This window comes from Stegodyphus dumicola, chromosome 7, assembly GCF_044657685.1.
Source record: "Stegodyphus dumicola isolate Sdum_Otavi_A_Nest chromosome 7, ASM4465768v1".
Lineage (NCBI taxonomy): Eukaryota > Metazoa > Arthropoda > Arachnida > Araneae > Eresidae > Stegodyphus > Stegodyphus dumicola.
The window spans coordinates 157918019-157924018 of NC_140774.1; positions in this window are offsets into that span (position 1 = coordinate 157918019).

Below are 6000 nucleotides of genomic sequence, written 5' to 3' on the forward strand. Positions count from 1 at the left end.
GAATAAAAGCGTTGATCCTTCAACCTGAGGTCGGAGGTCCACGCGACTGCGTTTCAGTAGTCGAAATCTAAGAACCAGCCCTGTAGATCTCTTCGTGATGGTCACACGTCAGGTCTCCTTCGATGAAACAGCATTGGGTTTTAAAATGCCTCTGCATCGACCGGGGGTAGCACCCCCTCGGATCGCGTCTGGAGTTTGAGTCAATGAAAACTTTGTATGTGAAACCTACGTCTTCTGGGTCAAGGACTCTTACTCCGGTGTTCTGTCCCCACCCCTCTTCCCTTCCACCAAACCACACGACAGGACTTTCGACTCGTCGCATATTTAGAGTGCCGCAATGCCGCACCGACACTACACATTTACAAACATCCATGCCTTCTCTGGGATTCGAAACAGGGCCCTTCGTCACGGCAGTCAGCGACGCCAACCACTATACCAGTTGGGTGGCTGTTGGATTCATAAAGTTATAAATTTATTATATTTGAAATAGTCCATTAGGTGTTATGAAAATTTTAAATGAATAAATATAAAAGGTTTAAATAAATATAAAAGTTTTAAATGAAAAACACTGCCAAAAGATGAGAATGAAAATTACTGAGAAAAACTGAGTATGACACCTGACCATTTGGTCGACGGAGTCCAACAATGTTCGACGAAATTAAAAGAAGAAGGAAAAAAAAGAAAATCAAAGCTTAGCAAGGAAATTGACATCATATAAGATGATTTTAGGCTTTTCATATCTGGAATCCAGTGTTGGATAATAATTTGCTAAGAGCTACTTTCTTAATATGAAGACGCAGACAATCTTTCGTACGAATCTGTAGTTATTTTGGAGTCAACAGAATAAATTTTTTAAATCACAACGTATTTGTGCATTATTCACATACCACATCGCATTAAGGATAAATCTGGGAATCTTGTTCTGAATAATTTCAATCTTTTTTCTGTGACTAGCAGCTATAATAGCGCATGGTTTGGTTTATGTGGCAAAGCCTCGAGGGCTATCTGCCCAAGGGAGGGGCTGCTTCATGAAGGGATTTCTAAGAGAAGCTAGCTCGTACACACGTTAAACATGGAGAAAACCACAAAAATGCCCATACAGCCTGCCCGTTCATGGAATTCGAACCTTGGACCGAACTACTTAGTGTTCAGCGAGAGTACCGCTCCAGCGCTGGTGGGCTATAAAAACGCATGCCAGAGAAACATACAGAAAAATAGGAATAATATTTGTTTTGTAAATTTATCTTTCCTTCCCAAGCAAGCAGGGGCTTAACTAGAGGAAGGCAAGGGGGGACATCTGCCCTTGGGTGCAGGGAACCAAACTGATGTTATGAAACATTAGAATTAAATATTTTCAGCAAACGGGAGGGAGCGCGAAATCTTCAGTGTGCCCGGGCGCTAAAAGCCATAGCTACGACTGAATAAAAACACACACATTTACTCATTGTTTTACGAAATATGAATTCAACAGGATTATTTAATGTTAATTTACTGTCAAAAATTACTTCTAAATATTTGACTTTCTTTTGAATGCCCTGATTATCAATTGTTATTCGATTATTAAGTTTCACAGTTCATTTTACTTCGCGCCTAGTGCTTACACAGATTGATTACTGAACATAAGGGCATAGAACATTCAAATAATCTAAACAATGCTGTTCTCACGCTCCGCTGAGCCACAATTTTATTCTACGCAGGTAAAAGAAAACAGACTGGTCACTAGCAAAAAACGTCCGGAGATAATTTCGCTAGGTGATCCATTCGAATCATAAATTTTCTTCCAAAATTGATCCCACTTTTGTCCTGCATCTTTGAGTCGATTGAAACGGCTTCCTTTTTAGAAATTCTTTCCCTCGAATACTCTCTCTCTCTCTGGTTGAAACGGTACGAGGAAACGCTTTCACAGTTTTTCTATGAAATGATGCATTTCTTTTGACACAGCCTGTAGGGGGATTGGGGTTGCATTGTCCTCCAAATACCTTACCTCAACTGAAGTGTATTAAAGATCAGGTTATTCTTCTGGCTAGCATAACAATACGCTAAGTTCGAGTGGGTTTATGTTACAGAATGTCTGAACTTGCATCATTTATCCTTTAACAGTCTGGAGGGAAAATGATGAAAGTAATGTAGAAATATTCATAGATTCAGAAAGTGGTGTATGCGGACACCAGGGGTGTATTTCGACCTGCAAGGGGTCCAAGTCAACGAAAGAACAAATTAGGGGGGGGCAGGAGATGTAAATAGAGATCCACAAGACTGGATCCTATTCAAGCGTGTTATCACCAAAATTTAAGCGTTCCTTGAATGCATAATGCACCTAACAAAGATTTTACCTATGTACTTGCATAATGCTTAATTATATAATAGGAATATAAATTAACTAATTTTATATTAATTAAGTATAAGGCATATAAATTGACTAATTTTATATTAATTAAGTATATTTCATAAACTTGTATAAGTAGTTAGCTAATCGCTTCTTTCTTGTTACTGCAGTGCTCGTAACTTGTAAAAGCTTACACATTTGATACCAGTAGCATTGTCCTCCAAATACTTTACCTCAACTGAAGTGTATTAAAGATCAGGTTATTCTTCTGGCTAGCATAACAATACGCTAAGCACACCAGCGGCCGAGCGGTAAAGTGGCTGAACACTGGTAATTCGGTCCGAAGTTCGAATCCCGCGGCAGGATGGCTGCATGGGCGTTTTCGTGGTTTTCCCCACGTGTAACGTGTATACGAACCAGTTTTCCTTAGAACGTTCTTCACAAAGGCTTCCCTCTCTTTAGGCAGATAGCTCTCGAGGCTTTACCATAATACATAAACCAAATCAACCTGTAGCAAAGCATTGTGCGCATATGTTCAGTAGCAGTGCTTTCCCAGATACGTACCAGAGCTTTGGAAGGACTTGTGCTTCATATACTTACTTAGTTCATCAGTTATGAATACGAGTGTCAGTGATAAACACGGCATTTCTTTTCTGAATTTGGGGAAGAAAAAATAAGAAAATACTTTTTAAAATACTCAAGGTTTCAAGTTTTAAAATATAAATATAAACAGGTATCTTCTTTGAACTTTCGAAAAAATTAAGTAATTTTTTATATATGTATATAATATGTTTTTTGTAATTCAGCTGATTGCGTCCAGACGCCGATCATGTTTGCAATCCCTCGTAATTTCTAAAATTTAAAGCGGATGTGCCTAAAAACAACAACAAAGGTAGTAGCTAATCGCTTCTTACTTGTTACTACAGTGCACAGTACAACCCAGTTTTAGATCGAATCTAGATAAACACCTGTGTCTATTATGCATGTGCCTTTTATGCAACAAATTTTTAAGCAAAGAGTCAACCAAACTATCTAAGTTGTAGAATCATGTGAGAAGGTGTCACCCTGATTAAAAAAGGTTATGATTGGAAATGCGTTCAAACACTGAAAGAAAAGCTTCAGAAACACAATGACGGACAGTATGTTTGATTCGATGACAAAAAGGGACGATGATGGTTTGCCGACGTCTTACAATATCTCACTACTCAATAAAAAAGAAAATCAAGAAAGCTGCGTGCTGCCATAAAACAGCTAATTTTGCCAGTCATTTATTGGATTTTATAAACTGTTCTTCGCGAACCTGCATGTGACATAGTTAAAAGAATTCCTTTGGGCAACAACGTAATTTAAAGACATATTGATGAAATGAGTGATGAAGGTGAACGTTTCTTGCGTAATTATTCGCAAAAGAAAAAACGAAATTAAACTAACCAGGGGTTTGCAAACGTGTAAAAATTAGTTGAAAGCACCTACCATCCTATTATATTCGCGAAATTTGATACATTGAAGTTTCCTGACCAATTTGTTACTACAGAGTTAAAAAAAAAGGGGGGTGATAAAACACGAAGCATCATTAAATCTTAGGTAAATATTGTTTGAGGGAGACAATGCACACGAAAGCTCTCTGCCTAAGAAAAATGTTGCCTTCTTGGAGTGCTTTCTAAGGAAAACTACCGAAATTACCTCGCATTCACGTTACACATGGGAAAAACACGAAACCAAACATATACAGGTAGCCCTTTCGCCTGGGTTCGAACCCGTGGAATTATTAGTATTCAGCGGTGTTAACTATTCAGACACTGATGGGGACCCATTAAAATTTTTTAACTAAAATTTATGTTTATAATGTAGGGATATGATGAGGATGAAAACTTATAGAATTGTTATCTGAATGTCGATGAATTGGCCCTCTTTAAATTAGAGTTAGCTGACGTTGAAAGCAAGCCTTTTTTTCCATCAAATATTCGTTTTGTTGACTACTTGCTTTAGGAGGAATGTTTTCATGCTGGATATTCTAAAAGAATTGTCCAAAAACTAATGCAAACAACCCATTCGCCAAAATCGTAACAAGACAGGCTGCTGGTGTTACCCACTCGGCCACATTTAGACACAAATAATAACGGGAGAAGCTTGAGTATAGAAGTTATTCTTTAACAGCTGTTAAGAAGAATTTTTGCTATGAGAAATATTTCTAAAAATTAAAATTACAAGTTTAACTTAGCATATGAAAAGCGATTATTTATTGATCTACATTAAAGATGAAGAAAAGGAAAATGAAAAGGCTAATTAAAGCACAGCATATAATAGAATTCGAATCAGTGGTGGTTAGGTTATTTAATTACGGCAACGACTCGAGGGCTATCTGCCTAAGGGGAGGGATGCCTTCGTGGAGGATTTTCTAAGGGAAACTGTCTCGTATACACGTTATGCATGGGGAAAAACCAAGAAAACACCCATGCAGCTGGCCCGTTCGCGGGATTCGAACTTCGGGACCGAACTACCAGTGTTCAGCGACTTTACCGCTCGGCTGCTGGTGGGCTCCGAACCAGTGGTGGAAAAATGTTAAGATACTTTTAGGAAAGTCGAATGGTTTTAGAATGAAAATCACACTCGGTATGCGTCAGTGTTACTATCTGCGTCGGATATTGATTAATAGTGTAAATTAAGAGTTGATTCTGAAGTGTTCATAAATTAATTGTGCTAACAAATTATTACAAACTTTATATAACCAAACCATAGCCGTTATTAAAATATGAGATATTTTTTGTTATAGCACAATGGGCGTCAAATAGTTTGTTTACAGAAAGATGAATGTGAGAGATTTGTGTATGAGTCTCCTCTAATTAAAGGTGTTAAAGTTGTGTTAACCAGTGTTCTTGTTGTCACAGCAAAAATATTTTGAGTGACGTAAAGATTCGCATTTTCATATTTAAAAAAATAATCCGTGTAAAGGTTAACATTTAACATGTTCTTCCAGTATGTATTATATAAGATTTGAAAAAAAAATGAGCTCAATATAAAATATAAAACGTAAAAAGTTTGATTTCCGTACGACAAAAATCGACAGAGATACTTGATATTAAATTCGGAGATCATATTCAGGGACCATACACCAACTGAAGAGCGGGTTGGTTTCATTTGTATGTTCCTAAAAATAAAATATCGTTAAAAAAGAGTTTCAGATGTTAAGAGATTAAGTACTGAACATTTCTATGCAGATTATTGTTAAAATATTGTTCAATACATTTTTTTTTTTTCAAAATAAATATCTTATTCAAAGAATCTTACAGAATTTGCTTCCTGAAAAAAAAAAAAAAAAAAAAAAAAAAAAAAAAACTGAAAGGCTTTATATTGGCACACAGTCAACTCATAACATTATTTGCATTAATTAAAGATGAAAAATGCTGAATGAAAAATATTTGTAATGATTTGTTTTTGTATGATTACCAAATTACGATTCTAAAGGAATAAACTTCATATGAATATAAATAAAGCATTTTTAGTCTTTGAAAACTTACAAAAATAATTTGTGTGAAAATTCTTCTGCCCTAACAAAGGTAAAAAAGAAATTATACATTAAAGACACAAATCTTCAACTTTAATTAATGTTACGAGTTGGCTGTATGCCAATATAAACGGTATCATTGAATGTCATTTAAGGGGGGGGGGATATC